At 45.8% G+C, this 20,838-nt stretch overlaps 1 protein-coding gene across 1 annotated transcript in view; it reads right to left on the bottom strand.

Annotated features, from left to right (window-relative positions):
* The window catches only part of LOC139378509 (membrane-associated guanylate kinase, WW and PDZ domain-containing protein 2-like), a 271,242-nt gene that overhangs the window by 83,657 nt on the left and 166,747 nt on the right, over nucleotides 1-20,838 (bottom strand). The gene's annotated exons all lie outside the window — the stretch shown is intronic.

The following is a 20,838-nucleotide window of genomic DNA, read 5'->3' as shown; positions in this document are numbered from 1 at the left end:
CACACGGAACCCCACTAATCTACCAACGGAAACGCACGAGGTGGCTAAAAACAGACATCCATCCTATGCTAGCTTGCTATAATTTGCAAATAAATTCATTAAAAATCCTACAATGTGATTTTCTGGATTTTTTCCCCTCATTTTGTCTGTCATAGTTGAAGTGTACCTATTATGAAAATTACAGGCCTCTCATCTTTTTAAGTGGGAGAACTTGCACAATTGGTGGCTGACTAAATGCTTTTTTGCCCCACTGTATATCTCTCTAGTCACCCCCAAAACCAATTCTTCCTTTGGCCGCCTCTCCTTCCAGTTCTCTGCTGCCAATAACTGGAACGAACTACAAAAATCTCTGAAACTGGAGACTCATATCTCCCTCACTAGCTTTAAGCACCAGCTATCAGAGCAGCTCACAGATTACTGCACCTGTACATAGCCCATCTATAATTTAGCCCAAACAACTACCTCTCCCCCTACTGTATTTATTTATTTATTTAGCTCCTTTGCACCCCATTATTTCTATCTCTATTTTGCACATGCTTCCACTGCAAATCTACCATTCCAGTGTTTTACTTGCTATATTGTATTTACTTTGCCACCTTGGCCTTTTTTTGGCCTTTACCTCCCTTATCTCACCTCACTTGCTCACATTGTATATAGACTTATTTTTCTACTGTATTATTTACTGTTTTATTCCATGTGTAACTCTGTGTCGAACTGCTTTGCTTTATCTTGGCCAGGTCGCAATTTTAAATGAGAACCTGTTCTCAACTTGCCTACCTGGTTAAATAAAGGTGAAATAAATAAAATAAAATAAAGGGATACTTTGTGATTTTGGTTAATGAGTCAGATGAAGTCATGGATACCATTTTTATGTCAATGTGTCCATTATGAAGGAAGTTAGCGGTAGTTTTGCGAGCCAATGCTAGTTAGCCAATAAAACTGACTTTCACGTCCTTCATAAGGGACACAGAGACATACAAATGGAATGGAGTAGATAAAGGGCTTCATTCCGAAGTATCCCTTCAACAAAAGGATCCTACTTTGAAAACCTCAGCGTCTCATAAAGAATAAGAACAGAACGGCCGATTAAGGACAAGCTGACCCTGAATCAGTTATATTCATGTATTCTGAGCGGGTTGCGCATTTGAATTCAACTGAATACTTAAGCGCGGCCCTTCGGGATGATGAGCGATGACTCCTTCACTAGGTAACGTTACAGGAAGGTTTCAGCTGAGTGATGCAACTCCAACAAAGAGGAGAGAAATAAGTGCAATCTGCATGCAGTGTCAACGCCTCTCAAAGACGGTAGACACAGAGCCTTGACACAACCTCACAGGGCTGCTGTCTACATGTTATCGCGAGTGAGACGAGAATGCTAGCCTGCTAAATTCTGACAGTGGCACCCTTTTAATCATGTTAGCATTAGCATAAGTGGCTAGTTCTCGACACATTTGCCAGTCGATTAAGAGCATTGGGCCAGTAACCGAAAGGTCACTGGTTAGAATCTCTGAGCCAGGGCCTCGCGAGTGGCGCAGTGGTCTAAGGCACTGCATCACAGTGCTGGCTGTTCCACTAGAAATTCTGGGTTCGAGTCCAGGCTCTGTCACAGCTGGCAGCGACCGGGAGTCCCATGGGACTGCGCACAATTGGCCCAGCGCCGTCCGGGTTAGGGGAGGGTTTGGCTGGCAGGGATGTCCCATTGTGCACTAGCGACTCCTGTGGCGGGCCGGGCACAGTGCACGCTGACACGGTCGCCAGGTGCACAGTGTTTACTCCGACACATTGGTACAGCTGGCTTCCGGGTTAAGTGGGCATTGTGTCAAGAAGCAGTACGGCTTGGTTGGGTTGTGTTTCAGAGGACGCACGGCTCTTGCCCTTCGCCTCTCCCGAGTCCATGCGGGAGTTGACTGTTTCAAGACTGTAACTACCAATTGGATACCACGAAAAGGGGGTAAAAGTTTTTTTTTTTATTATAAAAAAAAATATATAATCTCAGAGCCAACTAGGGGAAAAAGCTGTTGATATGCCCTTATGGGCTCTTAACCTTAATTGCTCCTGTAAGTCACTCTGGATAAGAGAGTCTGCTAAATGATCCAACAATCCCAAAATGTAAATGTGAATCACATGTTTTACAAACTCTCTCTCCTAAGCATAGTGCATGTTTGAAAGACAGCTGTAATTTCCAGTCAGTGTTGTGTTGTGGAGGATAGGATGCTAAAGGTATATCAAGGTATAAATTAGTTCCTAAACGCTCCTGCTAGTGCAGTGTGCTAATTAGCCTGCTCGAGCACCAGAGGTTAGGCTAATTGATGCTGGCTGTGATAGCTCCAAGGTACTCCATCCCTGAGGTGTTAAACAGCTTATTCTCATATCCGTGCTAACACTGCTGTAAAAGCCTGGCCTATGGCAGCCTTTGGTGCTGGAAGAGCCTGGCCTATGGCAGCCTTCGGTGCTGGAAGAGCCTGGCCTATGGCAGCCTTTGGTGCTGGAAGAGCCTGGCCTATGGCAGCCTTTGGTGCTGGAAGAGCCTGGCCTATGGCAGCCTCCGGTGCTGGAAGAGCCTGGCCTATGGCAGCCTTTGATACTGTAGAGCCTGGCCTATGGCAGCCTTTGGTGCTGGAAGAGCCTGGCCTATGGCAGCATTTGGGTCTGTTCGATACATGTGGCATCAGACTGGCCCCAAAAGGCAGATTGAATTCCTGCTTCCCTCAATACCAGTTCCATTAACACATTTCTCAAAAATGCCTAGATTCCGATAGGCTAGAACTGCACCACAAGGCTAGCGAGGGTAAGTGAGTGTGTGTCTGTTGAGTCAGACAGTTCATATGTCTGCCACACCATGTCACAAGATGATGCAGCCATGTGTGCCAACTTAGTCTGGTGCCACAAGCTCTTATCGCCTGTCACATGTCCTTTTGATGTAACAGCGGTGACGGGAGGTGCTGGATTGGTGCAAACTGAATGACCCAACGCCATTCTGTCACGACAGTCACAAAAGCTGTGAGATACTCTGTGCTACTCTTCAGTAAGTTGATTTTGGACTCCGCCACCCTATCTCTCAACGCTGCTGACAGAGAGTCCAAGTGTGAAATAAATGAAAGAAAAGAAAATGACTCCACCAAGGCCATTAAAGCCCTTGCCAACGTTGTCTTAACGCTCCATGTTGATGAATCTGTCCTTAGATGGGAAAAGCAAACCGTTGGAGATGTCAACAGATACCATGCAACGGAAAACCAGAATTCTCTCAGAGTTCAGCATCAACACCAAACCATGGTGCTCCACATCAAAACACACCAGGCTGAGAGAGTTCTAGGTGAGGGTTGAGAGAGATGAGTGGAAGGGGGCTGGTCTAGGGGCGTGAGGATGGCACATCTGAGCCATGTTGATATGTGGTGAGGAGATGCTAATGAACACACATACAGTGTGTGTGTGTGTGTGTGTGTGTGTGTATCTATGTGTGAGATACACTATGGCACTTCCAGTGCTACCCTGCATGAGGCCTGCGTAACGACAACAGATTACACCTCCCGACAGCGCTACAGAACGGCCGACACACAGCACAACACTTCAAAAGGAACCTTTGATGTCACGGAAATACTGTATAATTAGCAACGTCTTCCAGTGGGGACTTTTCTGTGGCGACACTTTCTAATAGAAGCAACCAATAAGGCATGAAAGTGGTTTTTTAGTACTTTCAGAGTTATGGGTCATCTGTTAGATTTGACATTAGTGTAACATCCAAGCTGGTTTAAGAGAGACATTTGTCTATAAAAAGCCACTGGCACAGCAGAGAGATGTCCATAAAACGTCCACAGAAATTGCTTTTCAACCGTAACTCTTTTCGGAGTCCCCATTTATAGATCCAATACAAATATTAGCATTATAAAAAGGTGCAGAGGTCAAATCCATGAGCATGCTCTGTGATACGGTAAGAACTGTACGCCCTCTCCTCTTCCGTCTCTGCCAACCCTTCTTGGTCACCTGTGCTACATGTGACCAGTGACCCCAACATATAGTTCCCTCTAGTGGACAAACAAGTTAAAATAACCATTGACAGACAACATATACAATGACATATAAACAGGCCAAAACGGTTCCTATGGTTTGCCATTTAGACATCAACACTTAGCATGATGGAGTATACACTTCCATACGCTGTAACACATCCTCGGTAGACTAACGGTTCTTCTTCCCTAGTCACTGATCTAAGAAGCCTATTTTTATCTGTAATTTACAAAAGCCCCATTGGTATACATTTACAATAAAGTAGGACCACATACCAAATAAATCAAAATGACATACTGTAGGTGCATTGCCCCTAGTGGGTATTTTCAAGGATGTTCCCATGGGCATTTGGGCACCTAGGGCATTTCTAGAGTGCTGATAATTTACACTAAAGCTGTGTATTGTTGTGCTGTACAGGAAATGCTTTTTCATGTTCAACAAACATCCTACTTGTTAATCTCCTGTTCGTTGGGGGGTGAAGCAAGGAGAGAGAGAGAAAGAGAGAGAGTGTGAGTGAGTGAGTGAGTGAGAGAAAGAAAGAAAGAAAGAAAGAAAGAAAGAAAGAAAGAGTGAACACAGACGATTCATCAGAGGGGAAGCCAGGATTTTCACTGGAGCAATCTGCAAACAATGCCGAGAATAACACAAACAGATTACCAGAGATAACTGTGGCGGATACCCAGCTATTTGTCCTGCGGTACGACGCTGTAATGACTCAGAAGTGGCTGTCGTCTTTCCACGTACAAAATGTTCCCTGGAACTCCCGGGGAGCGGAGAGAGGAGTAGGGTATGAGAGAATAAGGGATAGCGATAGAGAAAACAATAATGATGTCTGAACATCTCTTCCTCTCCGCTGAGCAAGGAGAGAGGGAGAGGGAGAGGGAGAGGGAGAGAGTGTGAAGGGTCTGTGAGGAGAAGGCGTGGAGATGAAGCATGTCTCACGGAGTAGACTAGAGTTGCAGCGTGGGCAGTAAAGCATCTCTCCCATGGCTCTCTCCCTACACTACAGTTATATCCATCCATAGGGTTTCATAGCCAGGGGCCATTAGATCAGCTCTTAACACATCCAGCTTAGTACCATTGTCCAGTAATGGATCCCAGGTCAGGGCATCTAGCCTGCCTCGTTTGAAATCCAAACCCATTCAACAATGCACTTCAGTGGAATAAATGTACCCAGCCAGAAGGGCAGCCATCTGCGCATTGCGCTTCATGTGTCATGCATTAGCATGACCCTTAAGTATATCTACACTGTTTAACATCGCTGATTGGCAGAGGCATCGGTAACTGGATCACAACTATGTGAATCCATCGGTGTGTCCCAAATGGTACCCTATTCCCTATATAGTGCACTACTTTAGACCAGGGCCCTATTCCCTATATAGTACACTACTTCTGACCAGGGCCCTATTCCCTATATAGTGCACTACTTTAGACCAAGGCCCACTGGGCTCTGGTCAAAAGAAATGCACTACATCGCAGCCCACGACAGTTAAATGAGTGTGTCAGACCATCTGCAAGTGGAAATATTGGCTCCAACTTCAAACACTGCTGGGATGGCGGCGCAACAGAGGTCTGGTTCAGTGAGTGCATATCCCCAGGCTTTGGAGAGAAATAGTAAGATATACTACATCCAGACTTCAATCTCTATCCCAAGATACTATATCAACCCTCAAGCAGCTATGATCAAGCCTGAAAGCTACTATGGCAAGAGGCAGAAAAGCACAGGGAGAAATATCCCCTTCTCTAAATGTGTAGAGAGTGTGTAGAGCTTAGGGGACACTGCGTTATGTCCCTGCCTGCCTGGTCTCTCTGGTCCTCCTCCTGTCCTGAGGCTGCAGACCATATGTCACCTCACAGGTCTCCAGCCATCCATCAATCAGAGGAGAGTGAGAAAGACACCACATGACCAGAAGACCCTTTCAAAGCATCGTTATAGCACATCCCTGACCCCTCTCAGTCTGACCTCTCCCCCTCCCTCCCTCTCTCCATCTTGGAGAGCAGCTATTACAGTCAGTGTGGTTTTAGAACTAGCCAACGTGATGTGACAGACTGCAGAAGAAGACTGGAGGCTGTACCTCTGTCCACCCTGCTTACCTTCCCCCGCTCCTTACACATATGCTAGCCTTCAGACTGCATTAAAAGACCACATGATGCCAGCAGCAACGGCTGTTGCTTTCACAGCTAGTCGAAGGCCTAGCTTACTGAGATACAGACACACAGAGACAGGCTTGACCTCTGAATCTCATATACTTGTTGTACTCTGTCCCTGACAAACAACATGCAGCGAGTTTCTAAACAGCCTTGAGTTTCACTTAGCAAGCCACTTCTGGGAGAAACTGTTCCATGTCAAATTGAAATCTCCAGCTCCACTGCCTCCAGTAGTCAGACCCAGTGTGTGTGTCAATGGGCTGCAGTGCATTGAAGGGGCTGGGATAGGGGGACTGTGTGGGCAGGAGCTGGTGATGGGATCAGCTTCCGCTTGGCTGGGTAAAGCCCCACTAGGCCCAGTGTGTTGTGACAGTGTGTCAGTCAGGCCTGTGCTATGGTCCCTCTGGGGCCCTCTGGCCGGAGGTGCTCAGTAGCCCCCTCTATTCACTTCCCTAATCCCCCTGTTATGACAGCAAGAGATGGCATCAACGTGCCCCATTGTCCAGATCCTAATCTAACCCGTTAGCCAATTAGGAAATGGCCGGCCTTCCTAATGCCTGAGAATTAGTGGGATGGATTACGGTGCCATTCAGTGCTGTCCGGCCGCCACGGGAGACCGGGAGTCGGGTAACGTGGGGTGGAGAGGGCTGAGCGAGGGCACTGACGAAAAGCTGCTTTCGCCCGCACTTTCTGTTCATTGGTGGCGGTGGTAACGCACGGCCACTTAGCCGTGGATGTGCTTAGTCACTGTTTTCATAGACTGCTGCCTGAATCAACCCGATTAGATGTCTGATACACTTTAATAAACCTTCATTGAACTAAGAGAAAGAGAGAGAGAGAGAGAGAGAGAGAGAGAGAGAGAGAGAGAGAGAGAGAGAGAGAGAGAGAGAGAGAGAGAGAGAGAGAGAGAGAGAGAGAGAGAGAGAGAGAGAGAGAGAGATGTGAGAAAGAAGGTTGCGTTTTCATTGGGGGATACAGTGGCACAAATGATTAACAGGCACATAATCCCTATCCCATGTCCCTATCCCATCACACAACAACAGAGTGCTTTTGTTCTCAAGCGCAGTGAGGTAAAAAACACGTGGTGGCCCTCCTTCAACATGTCCAAGGTTTTACTAAACTAATCTGCAAATTGATGATCACTAATGTGGGATTGATTGGGGGACCTGAGCATCGACAAAACCCTTCTGAGGCTCGTTGGCATGACGACAGCAGGTCCTCCGCCCCACTCACCTTTCCCAGAATTGCATTAATAGATTGGCCCTCCTGGAGGTGCTGGTGGACGGCCGTGTGAGGCGGCCTGGAGTGATCGATGACTGACCTCTCAGAGACCTCGTGAGAGAGAAAGAGAGAGACAGAGATGGAAGGAGAGAGAGTGAGGGGGGAGTGAAAGCGAGAGAGGAGGGAGAGAGATCGAGAAGGATAGAGAGAGAGAGAGAGATGGAGTAAGCAGGGGGAGCGAGAAAGTGGTTGAGGAGGAAGGAAAGAGACAGAGAGAGAAAGAAAGAAAGCCAGAAAGATGGAGATTGAGAGGGAGCACTGACTTCATCTTCTCATTGAAGACTGTAAAACCCTCAGGGTAAGAGGTATGAATCTGCCAGCTCAGCTTCACTCATAATTAATCATACACACCCGAACACTAATACTACATAGCATTGTACCATCACACAGGAACACTATTACTACCTAGCATTGTGCCACCACACAGGAACACTATTACTACCTAGCATTATACCATACCACAGGAACACTAGTACTACCTAGCATTATAACATCACACAGGAACACTATTACTACCTAGCATTGTACCATCACACAGGAACACTATTACTGCCTAGCATTATACCATCACACAGGAACACTATTACTACCTAGCATTATAACATCACACAGGAACACTTTTACTACCTAGCATTGTACCATCACACAGGAACACTATTACTGCCTAGCATTATACCATCACACAGGAACACTATTACTACCTAGCATTGAACCATCACACAGGAACACTATTACTACCTAGCATTGAACCATCACACAGGAACACTATTACTACCTAGCATTGTGCCATCACACAGGAACACTTTTACTACCTAGCATTGTACCATCACACAGGAACACTATTACTGCCTAGCATTATACCATCACACAGGAACACTATTACTGCCTAGCATTGTGCCATCATACAGGAACGCTATTACTACCTAGCATTGAACCATCACACAGGAACACTATTACTACCTAGCATTGTGCCATCACACAGGAACACTATTACTGCCTAGCATCATACCATCACACAGGAACACTATTACTACCTAGCATTGAACCATCACACAGGAACACTATTACTACCTAGCATTGTTCCATCACACAGGAACACTATTACTACCTAGCATTGTACCATCACACAGGAACACTATTACTGCCTAGCATTGAACCATCACACAGGAACACTATTACTACCTAGAATTGTGCCATCACACAGGAACACTATTACTGCCTAGCATTATACCATCACACAGGAACACTATTACTACCTAGTATTGTGCCATCACACAGGAACGCTATTACTACCTAGCATTGAACCATCACACAGGAACACTATTACTACCTAGCATTGTGCCTTCACACAGGAACGCTATTACTACCTAGCATTGTGCCATCACACAGGAACGCTATTACTACCTAGCATTGAACCATCACACAGGAACACTTTTACTACCTAGCATTGTGCCTTCACACAGGAACGCTATTACTACCTAGCATTATACCATCACACAGGAACGCTATTACTACCTAGCATTATACCATCACACAGGAACACTATTACTACCTAGCATTGAACCATCACACAGGAACACTATTACTACCTAGCATTGTGCCATCACACAGGAACACTATTACTACCTAGCATTGTACCATCACACAGGAACACTATTACTACCTAGCATTGTGCCATCACACAGGAACACTATTACTACCTAGCATTGTGCCATCACACAGGAACACTATTACTACCTAGCATTGTACCATCACACAGGAACACTATTACTACCTAGCATTGTGCCATCACACAGGAACACTATTACTACCTAGCATTGTGCCATCACACAGGAACACTATTACTACCTAGCATTGTGCCATCACACAGGAACACTATTACTACCTAGCATTGTACCATCACACAGGAACACTATTACTACCTAGCATTGTGCCATAACACAGGAACACTATTACTACCTAGCATTGTGCCATCACACAGGAACACTATTACTACCTAGCATTGTGCCATCACACAGGAACACTATTACTACCTAGCATTGTACCATCACACAGGAACACTATTACTACCTAGCATTGTACCATCACACAGGAACACTATTACTGCCTAGCATTGAACCATCACACAGGAACACCATTACTACCTAGCATTGTGCCATCACACAGGAACACTTTTACTACCTAGCATTGAACCATCACACAGGAACACTATTACTACCTAGCATTGTGCCATCACACAGGAACGCTATTACTACCTAGCATTATACCATCACACAGGAACACTAATTACAGTAAGACAAATTACAGTATGTACATTACATTACGTTCCCTTTAGGAGTAGCTGCAAGACATCCATTGATACATTTGTTGCGAGTTCTCCGACCATATTCTTTGAGTGGAAGGAAGGCTGTTACAGTACAATCCCCATCTCCATCTCCAACCTGCGACTCAGTCCTTAGCCATGCTATTCAATGGTCTGTAATGGTCTGCATAGCAGCATCCTGTTGGAATGTCTGAAGCCATGACCTTCTATTAAATGAGTGAGAGTGGAAGCTCCTTTCACTGGCGGTCACATATCAGTCTCTTGACACTGAGATGTAAGACCAAGGATATAGTAGAGAGAACTCAGGTACACTGGGATTTGTGTCTGATACGGACAGCAATGTGTTAGCTGCAGAGATAACATTGACACCAATAGGATTGTCCGTCCTCTACCAGCTCTATCAGAAAACAATTAATTGAAAGTTATTTTAAGTCCAGTAAAAAAGGCTTAATCTGAGTCTGGGAAACCAGTCTTAAAAGTCTATCTAATGCCAGTCCCAGATCACACCACATTCAGATCTCTCAGTGAAAGATTCTGCTAAAATTACTGAAGCATAGAAGAGTAGAAGTGAAGTTTTCCCTAGTCCCTCTAGCTGTGCCTGGGAATCTGGGGAGCTAGCCCCACTCAGGCAGCAGTCAAACAGAGACGTGAGTGATGAAGCAACCTGGAGATGTTGACAGTGACAGATTGGTTATTCATCCAGCTTGTCATCAGAGGCTTCCAGTACTTGGGGGGGTTCATCATCAGTGTTTTGGTGGAATCTTAAGTCTGATACCAAACTCCCTCAAGTAACTGTCTACAGTACAAACAACAAGCCAAACAATGTTGAGCAAACATTTCACAATCCAGCACCATCATATAGCCAACTTTCGGTAAAAGTCAGTTTTCTGACATGGAAATGATAGTCAACATTCCACCATGTACATTGCCTGTACCGTACCTACCCCTAAAGAAAGACTTGATCATGGTGTCTGTGTCCTTGTGGAACAGGCTGACGCTCAGAACATGTATTCTCCTCCTCTCCTCCTTCCAGGGTTCGTACTCTTTCATCACATTTCAAACATCCCTTTGGTCTCGTGCCGCATCTGAGCCCCGAGAGAATCAAAGCAGTCACTTTTGGGGTTACAGTATGACACAATAATTCTGCAACCTGAAGACACTTGACAGCAAATACAGAGGTGCTTGGAGGCGCTAGGCATCCACTCAAACCAGTCCCTTTAATCTGGGGAGATCCAAAAACAAGAGAAAAGACAACAACGCTTTCTTTCCCCTCACAGCTGTTTCACTCTGTATCCATGGACTACAGGAGCCTTGTCATACACACACACACAGCCCAACCCAGGCAGGTATGGAGAGAGAGAGAGAGAGAAAGAGAGGGATGGAGAGATAGACACACACACTGACACACACACACACAGATTGGGGGCGAGCTGATGTCATCCGTTTGGATGTGTGGCCCCGGGGTGGGTGGGTGGGTGGGTGGGTGTGTGTGTGTGTGTGTGTGTGTGTGTGTGTGTGTGTGTGTGTGTGTGTGTAGCCCAGACACAGTGGGACTGATGGTAGATGTGAAAGTGCTGCTGTCAGCTTAATCCTCACACTGCAGCCAGAGATGTCCCTATCCCGGCCAGAGACCACATTACCACCCAATGACACAATCTGTTTGTCAGGGACGCCTGCCTGCCTGTCTCCATGGCTGTCTACCTGCCTGCCTACTCTGATTCAGTTATAACACCCTATCACAGCCAGTTAGGCCTGAAGCTTAGGGCGGCCATACTAGCAGACAACAGGCCCACATACCATCATGACCCTATTTGGTTCCATGGCCGAGCTCTGGATTGCTCCATTGCTTTCTGAAGTGGTTTTCACCCAGGTCGTTTATTTGCTACAGCCCTACAGTCATGGGAGCCATTTTGTCGGTTTGGATTGAAGCGTTAGAGTCTCTTGAGTCCTGCTTGGGATTTGAACCCATTACCGTGTTGGGTCAGAGGGGGAAACAATCAGCACCCTACATGATGGCAATCATCCACACAGCAACCTCTGACCCTTTAAATCCAGAGGTTGAGCCACACCAGGAGCCTCTATCACCACCAGCTGTGTGTGTGTGTGTCTCGCTCTGCGTGTGTGTTGTGTGTGAGTGTATGTATTTGCTATTCATGTGTGTGCATTTACTGTGTGTGTGTGTGTGTGTGTGTGTGTGTGTGTGTGTGTGTGTGTGTGTGTGTGTGTATTTACTGTGTGTGTGCTCAGTGATTTCCCAAGATCGCGTAGCAGTCGGACGTGTGTTTGTCTTGTCCTGTAAATAGTCAGTTTTTCCGTGTATATTTTAATCTCACTTTCCACCTACGATCTAAATATACTTTCCTGCAACCCGCCCCACCCAATGAGGTACGGATCTGCTATTTTTATACGTTATAACTGGAACCTCCATCAGAAGCTAGCCAGCTAACCAGCTATTAGCTAGTAGTCACTGTTAGCCATGGCTAGCGGTCCTCAGTCAATACCTGCCAGTCTGCACAGCACGATATTGGACTGTTTTTCTCCACCACATCACCGGATTCCTGCCGCTAGCTCTGGGCCATTACACCGGATCATCGCAGCTAGCTAGCTGCAATAGAGTGGCTACCGCTAGCTAATGTCTCTGTCCCGAAGAAAGCACCAGTTAGCCTTGAGCTAGCCTCGAGCTAGGCCCATCTCCAGGCTAGTCGAAGAGGTATACCCGCTAATTCGTGGGCTACAATACCTATTTTGCCAATTGGCCTGGACCCTTTATTGTTGACATGGAGCCCCGCCGATCCATTCAACAGGCTTTTCCATTGCGTTGTCACCGAAGACCCATTTGCTCTCCCCGGCCCGCTAGCTTTCTGAACACCGTGCCTCCCGCTCGCCTAGCATAGTAGCGACTACCGAACGTCCCCAGGACTCACCTATTGCTGCTCATTGGACCCTATGATCATTCGGCTACACATGCCTCTCTCTAATGTAAATATGCCTTGTCTTCTGCTGTCTCGGTTAGTTCTTATTGTTTTATTTCACGGTAGAGCCCCTAGTCCAGCTCAACATGCCTTCGATAACTTTTTGTCACACAACCCACACATGGGTAGACCTCACCTGGCTTAGCTGGCGCCTCCAAAGATGCAAGCTCTCTCATCATCACGCAATGCCTACGTTTACCCCCACTGTACTCACATCCTACCATACCCTTGTTTGTACATTATGCCCTGAATCTATTCTATCACTCCCAGAAATCTGCCCCTTTTATTCTCTGTTCCCAACGCACTAGACGACCCGTTCTTATAGCCTTTAGCCATACCCTTATCCTAGTCCTCCTCTGTTCCTCTGGTGATATAGAGGTTAACCCAGGCCCTGTAGCCCCCAGTTCCACACCTATTCCCCAGGCACTATCATTTGTTTACTTCTGTAACCGTAAAAGCCTTGGTTTCATGCATGTTAACATCAGAAGCCTCCTCCCTAAATATGTTTTATTCACTGCTTTAGCACAGTCCGCAAACCCTGATGTTCTAGCCATGTCTGAATCCTGAAATAGGAAGGCCACCAAAAATTCAGACATTTCCATCCCCATCTACAACATTTTCCGTCAAGATAGAACTGCCAAAGGGGGCGGATTTGCAATCTACTGCAAAGATAGCTTGCAGAGTTCAGTTTGAGCTTCTACTTTGAAAAATCCACCTTTGCATAAATAAGTCTCTGACTGTTGCCGCTTGTTATAGACCCCCCTCAGCCCCCTGCTGTGCCCTGGACACCATATGTGAATTGATTGCGCCCCATCTATCTTCAGAGTTCGTACTGTTAGGTGACCTAAACTGGAATATATATCTAAACTAGATGCCCTCAATCTCAGACAAATTATCAAGGAACCTACCAGGTACATCCCTAAATCCGTAAACATGGGCACCCTCATAGATATCATCTTAGTTAAACTGTAAACTCTCCTTCCAGACTCACATTAAGCATCTACAATCCAAAATGAAACTTAGAATCTGCTTCCTATTTCGCAACAAAGCCTCCTTCATTCATGCAGCCAAACATACCCTCGTAAAACTGACTATCCTACCGATCCTTGACTTTGACGATGTCATTTACAAAATAGCTTCCAACACTCTACTCAGCAAACTGGATGTAGTCTATCACAGCACCATCTGTTGTCACCAAAGCCCCATATACTACCCACCACTGCCACCTGTATGCTCTCGTTGGCTGGCCCTCGCTACATATTCATCGCCAAACCTACTGGCTCCAGGACATCTATAAGTCTTTGCTAGGTAAAGCCCCACCTTATCTCAGCTTATTGGTCTCCATAGCAACACCCACCCATAGCACGCGCTCCAGCAGTTATATTTCACTGGTCATCCCCAAAGCCAACACTTCCTTTGGCCGCCTTTCCTTTCAGTTCTCTGCTGCCAATGACTCGAACAAATTGCAAAAAAATCACTGAAGCTGGAGACTTATATCTCCTTCACTAACTTTAAGCATCAGATGTCAGAGCAGAGCTGTACACAGCCCATCTGTAAGTAGCACACCCAACTACCTCATCCCCATATTGTTACTATTTTTCTATTTACCCTTTTGCACCCCAGTATCTCTACTTGCACATCATCATCTGCACATCCATCACTCCAGTGTTAATGCTAAATTGTAATTATTCGTCACTGTGGCCTATTTATTGCCTTACCTCCCTAACCTTACTACCTTTGCACACACTGTACATAGATGTTTCTATTGTGTCTTTGATTGTATGTTTGTTTATTCCATTTGTAACTCTGTGTTGTTGTTGTTGTTGCTTTGCAGGTCAGTAAGGTCAGTAAACTAGAGGGGGAATTCACATCATACTAGTAGTGGGAGATGTGGAAGGTCAATAAACTAGACGGGAATTACCATCATACTAGTAGTGGGAGATGTGGCAGGTCAGTAACCAGAGAGGGATGGGTTTAACCATGTTCATGGCATCCCTTTACAATGAGAAGTTTTCCCTGTCGTTCCCTGACATTTGCTTAATGGCTGCTCCAATTAGCGAGGAACGTGGCGACACACACACACACACACACACACACACACAAAGAGAGGAGAGTGGTGGTGTGGAGAGATAGAGATAAAGTGTTTTCCCTGAAGCCCTCTCCTGTCTCTAGTAGCTCCAGCATAGCAACCATAGACTATCAGAGGTGTATACAGGATCACTTCAGAGAGTGAAAAGCCATTTATTGCATATCACTTCCCTCTTGAGTGACTGGAGTTTATACATGAGTGTAGCAAGTGTGAAATGGCTAGCTATTTAGCAGATAGATGGGTACAATGCTTTTTGGGTGACGGTTGGCGGTAGGCGATGTGTTCAGAGGGACAGAAGCAACACTGTTACATGAGCAACACACACAACTTGAAAGATGTCATTTTTGGTGATGATTTCAAATGGTACTTGGAATGATTAAGGTATACAAGTATGTGACATTTAGATCTCAACATACACTGCTATACACCACAACAATAGCATACTGAGAACACAGTCGTGGCCAAAAGTTTTGAGAATGACACAAATATTAATTTCCACAAAGTTTGCTGCTTCAGTGTCTTTAGATATTCTTGTCAGATGTTACTGTGGAATACTGAAGTATAATTACAAGCATTTTAGAAGTGTTAAAGGCTTTTTATTGACAATTACATGAAATTGATGCAAAGAGCAAAGAGTCAAGACCCTTCTTTTTCAAGACCTCTGCAATCCGCCCTGACATGCTGTCAATTAACTTCTGGGCCACATCCTGACTGATGGCGGCCCATTCTTGCATAATCAATGCTTGGAGTTTGGCAGAATTTGTGGGTTTTTGTTTGTCCACCCGCCTCTTGAGGATTGACCACAAGTTCTCAATGGGATTAAGGTCTGGGGAGTTTCCTGGCCATGGACCCAAAATATTGATGTTTTGTTCCCCCAGCCACTTAGTTATCACTTTTGCCTTATGGCAAGGTGCTCCTTCATGCTGGAAATTGCATTATTCGTCACCAAACTGTTCCTGGATGGTTGGGAGAAGTTGCTCTCGGAGGATGTGTTGGTACCATTCTTTATTCATGGCTGTGTTCTTAGGCAAAATTGTGAGTGAGCCCACTCCCTTGGCTGAGAAGCAACCCCACACATGAATGGTCTCAGGATGCTTTACTGTTGGCAATGACACAGGATTGATGGTAGCGCTCACCTTGTCTTCTCCGGACAAGCTTTTTTCCGGATGCCCCAAACAATCGGAAAGGGGATTCCTCAGCAGTCCAATCCCTCAGCAGTCCAATCCCTCAGCAGTCCAATCACTGTACCTTTTGCAGAATATCAGTCTGTCCCTGATGTTTTTCCTGGAGAGAAGTGGATTCTTTGCTGCCCTTCTTGACACCAGGCCATCCTCCAAAAGTCTTTGCCTCACTGTGCGTGCAGATGCACTCACACCTGCATGCTGCCATTCCTGAGCAAGCTCTGTACTGATGGTGCCCCGATCCCACAGCTGAATAAACTTTAGGAGACGGTCCTGGCGCTTGCTGGACTTTCTTGGGCACCCTGAAGCCTTCTTCACAACAATTGAACCGCTCTCCTTGAAGTTCTTGATGATCCGATAAATGGTTGATTTAGGTGCAATCTTGCTGGCAGCAATATCCTTGCCTGTGAAGCCCTTTTTGTGCAAAGCAATGATGATGGCACGTGTTTCCTTGCAGGCAACCATGGCTGACAGAGGAAGAACAATGATTCCAAGCACCACCCTCCTTTTAAAGCTTCCAGTCTGTTATTCAAACTCAATCAGCATGACAGAGTGATCTCCAGCCTTGTCCTCATCAACATTCACACCTGTGTTAACGAGAGAATCACTGACATGATGTCAGCTGGTCCTTTTGTGGCAGGGCTGAAATGCAGTGGAAATGTTTTTTGGGGGATTCAGTTAATTTTCATGGCAAAGAGGGACTTTGCAATTAATAGCAATTCATCTGATCACTCTTCATAACATTCTGGAGTATATGCAAATCACCATCATATAAACTGAGGCAGCAGACTTTGTGAAAATTTATATTTGTGTCATTCTCAAAACTTTTGGCCACGACTGTACATTGGATCAATTTACACAAAGTAAATGCAAAAACACTGATTTTGCTGTTAACTGCTCTATTGAGGAAAGTTTGACATACTTTGACTGTGATATGTGGTTGTCCCACCTAGCTACCTGAAGTTGAATGCACTAACTGTAAGTGGATGAGAGCGTCTGGAGGAGAGCTCTGGATGAGAGCGTCTGCTAAATGACTCAAATGTCAGTGTGATGTAATGGATCCTGTCATCTGAAATGAAACTAGGCTACGTGACGAGAAACAACAAAGAGTAACTGACCCCAAACTTAGTCACCAGTTCTTCAAATGATACTCAAGTTAATATGAAAATCATAAATAATAAAAGACATTCTATGCATTATTCATGACATTTTTCTTCCCTCGCAGCTCTCCTACTTCTCGCTCGCGGCACAAAATGTGTTCTAGAAATGTACTCACCAACTTGCTGTGTGGAGTAAATAATGGCTTGAGGAAAATGTTTTATAGAATTAATCATGAAAATGAAATACATATTTACAGAGAAGAAGGTGGGGTTTGTGTGTTGTGTGTGTGTGTGTGTGTGTGTGTGTGTGTGTGTGTGTGTGTGTGTGTGTGTGTGTGTAAGGGGAGCATGAACACAGGCAGTCAGATGGAAAAAGGGGTTGAATGAGGGGGGTTTCCATACACTGTGTATATTCACAGATAGTGTAACAACGTGTCTCTGTTGTGTGAATTACACTCTCTATCGCACAAGGCTATTTTCCTTTCCCTTCCGTTCTCTTTAACACACGTAACTTTAAACGTGACATAATAGATAAACAGGGAATACAATGTATATGTAAATGGATGCTTGGCTTGTCTACTGAATGAACATCTGATGAGTTTTGTGTCTCTGATCGGTTAAAGTCATTAATTCATCACCATATTGTTGCCAGCGAATCAGGAACGTCAATTACTGACACTGTTCCTGTTTAAACCCACATTAAAAATAGATCCGTGGACATACAGTATAAAGCAGAAGGCTACTGTACGTCCTGTATGAGCAACATTTGAAAGCTTATGAAGAATTCACATCCAAACAGATCTGAGGGACACTGTTTTCTCTAAAGCAGGGCTCTCTTTCACGTCTTGTCTAATCATCAGGTAAATTAAGGTGGCAAGGAGAAGTAATCAACTTTTTAAAATGAATACATTGTGTAGATAGTTTTCCATTATTTTGACCTCCCCACAATATAATTGGAAGTGGAAGTGTAAACTCTAACATAGCCTATTAGTTCTAAAGTTAACTCCAAACACATTTTCCCTAATAGCAGCTGTTAAGCTGATTAAACAAAGGTTAGCCATGTGTTGACAAAAATGTATATCCAAGTCAAGAAAGCTTACCAGCAGCCAGTGGCACTTGCCGCGTCTGGTACTCGGGTGTGCTTTTTCAAAGCCTATGTCAGACACTTCAGTGAGTGTAATTAGCTCAATGTTAGGAGTAGAGGAGTAAAGTTGACATCATTAGAACGATATACTCCTCTTAAATACTGTAGGTATATCATTAAAAATGTGTTTATTCTGTTGCTAGCGATATTCATAAAAACATTGAGATATTGAGGACCCTAGATGACATACCCCTTCTCTAGAGTGTTCTCTTTTCCCACTTTACCTTCTCTTTCCTTCCCACTCCCCCCCCCCCCCTCCATCTCTTACCTCCCCTCTGCCTCCTACTTTCTCTATGTCATGTCCTCTCATGGCAGCTTGGTTCTGTCCCTCCCTCCCTTCCTCCCTTTCCCTCCCTCTCTGGCTTTCCCATCCCCCTCTCTCCTGTCCTCTCCCTCTCATGGTATTTCCTCTTTCCTTAGTCATTTTCCATTCATACTGGATCGAATTACCGTCCCGCTCCGAGGCCCTTCCCACATGCGGCCCCTCTCTCTCTAACAGCCCAGCCACATCCATAGCACATCCATCTGAGGGCCACCATCTCTCGCCCTCCCTCTCTCTTTTACTTCCTCTCTCTCTCTCGCTCGACTCTCACTCTCTCACTCTCTCTCTGTCCCCTCTCCCTCAGTCTCTCTCTCTCTCTTCCCCCCTCTCTCTGTCTCTCTATCTCCCCCTCTTTCGAGCTCTCTCTCTGCCACCAATAATCCATCCAGCCTTCCACAACGGGACTGCCAGCTCTGCACAAACTCTAATTGGATCATCTTAAAGGTGCTCACCATGACCACTCTCACCAATGTAATTATGTTTTTTCCTCCTCCTTCATTTAATGCTGCGGGCTGGGACAGACGGGAAGAACTCAGTGCCCTTCTACAGAACGGCTGAAACACTTTGGGTTTTACAGTAGGGCTAATCCAATTTCACCCACAGAGAAATCATCCCATGTCATCTATATATACTTTTCAACAGGCTTTTTTATGGGCCACCGTAAAAGCCATTCAAGTAGTGTTGAATATCTCCGTCTCATTGATTTCAACCAGTGAAAAAAAAGGGGGTCTTTGTGTCTGTCTGTCTGTTCTCTCTCTGTACATACATATATATATGTATCTCTCTCTCTCTCTACCCACAGCTGGTTTCCCTGCTAAAACCCCTCCAAACTCTCCTCTCCTCCGCCACCTGTAAAGTAATTCCGGAATGTTCTCCACAAACTCCCCTGACAGAATGCAAATTAGCAGATTTTTCTAGGGATTCATTCCAGCACTTTTAAGGCGATTAGGGGAAGTCAATCAGATTAATAATATATGGACTATCAAAACGCCACAGTGTGGGGCAGGAGGAGAATGGAGGGGGGAGGTGCCATCAGCAGCTTAGTGACAATACACACTACACCTCTGTGTGCAGGACAGAGACATGGGAGAGGACACACTACACCTCTGTGTGCAGGACAGAGACATGGGAGAGGACACGCTACACCTCTGTGTGCAGGACAGAGACATGGGATAGGACACGCTACACCTCTGTGTGCAGGACAGAGACATGGGAGAGGACACGCTACACCTCTGTGTGCAGGACAGAGACATGGGAGAGGACACGCTACACCTCTGTGTGTAGGACAGAGACATGGGAGAGGACACGCTACACCTCTGTGTGCAGGACAGAGACATGGGAGAGGACACGCTACACCTCTGTGTGTAGGACAAAGACATGGGAGAGGACACGCTACACCTCTGTGTGCAGGACAGAGACATGGGAGAGGACACGCTACACCTCTGTGTGCAGGACAGAGGCATGGGAGAGGACACGCTACACCTCTGTGTGCAGGACAGAGACATGGGAGAGGACACGCTACACCTCTGTGTGCAGGACAGAGACATGGGAGAGGACACGCTACACCTCTGTGTGCAGGACAGAGGCATGGGAGAGGACACGCTACACCTCTGTGTGCAGGACAGAGAAATAGGAGAGGATTGTTGGATGTTGAGAGGAAACTAGACTAAGGACACAATAGAAATAACTGAGTGAGTTGACTGGCAGCACTCTTTAAGACCTAACTGCATATTCTGAGGGACAAAAAAGCTATTATTTTAATGCACCTATCTGATCCAGGAGACGTGACGGTGAGAACAGCAGTCTATGGGGCAGCAGCACAGAGACAGGGGATGATGAGAACAGCTCTCTATGGGGCAGCAGCACAGAGACAGGTGATGATGAGAACAGCATTCTAATGGGCAGCACCACAGAGACAGGTGATGGTGAGAACAGCAGTCTAATGGGCAGCACCACAGAGACAGGTGATGATGAGAACAGCAGTCTATGAGGCAGCAGCACAGAGGCAGGTGATGATGAGAACAGCAGTCTATGGGGCAGCACCACAGAGACAGGTGATGGTGAGAACAGCAGTCTAATGGGCAGCACCACAGAGACAGGTGATGATGAGAACAGCAGTCTATGGGGCAGCAGCACAGAGACAGGTGATGATGAGAACAGCAGTCTATGGGGCAGCAGCACAGAGACAGGTGATGGTGAGAACAGCAGTCTATGGGGCAGCAGCACAGAGACAGGTGAAGGTGAGAACTGCAGTCTATAAGACAGCAGCACGG

This window comes from Oncorhynchus clarkii, chromosome 21 (assembly GCF_045791955.1).
Source record: "Oncorhynchus clarkii lewisi isolate Uvic-CL-2024 chromosome 21, UVic_Ocla_1.0, whole genome shotgun sequence".
Lineage (NCBI taxonomy): Eukaryota > Metazoa > Chordata > Actinopteri > Salmoniformes > Salmonidae > Oncorhynchus > Oncorhynchus clarkii.
The sequence above is the reverse complement of the archived record's forward strand: the minus strand, read 5'-3'. Positions and strand labels throughout refer to the sequence as shown.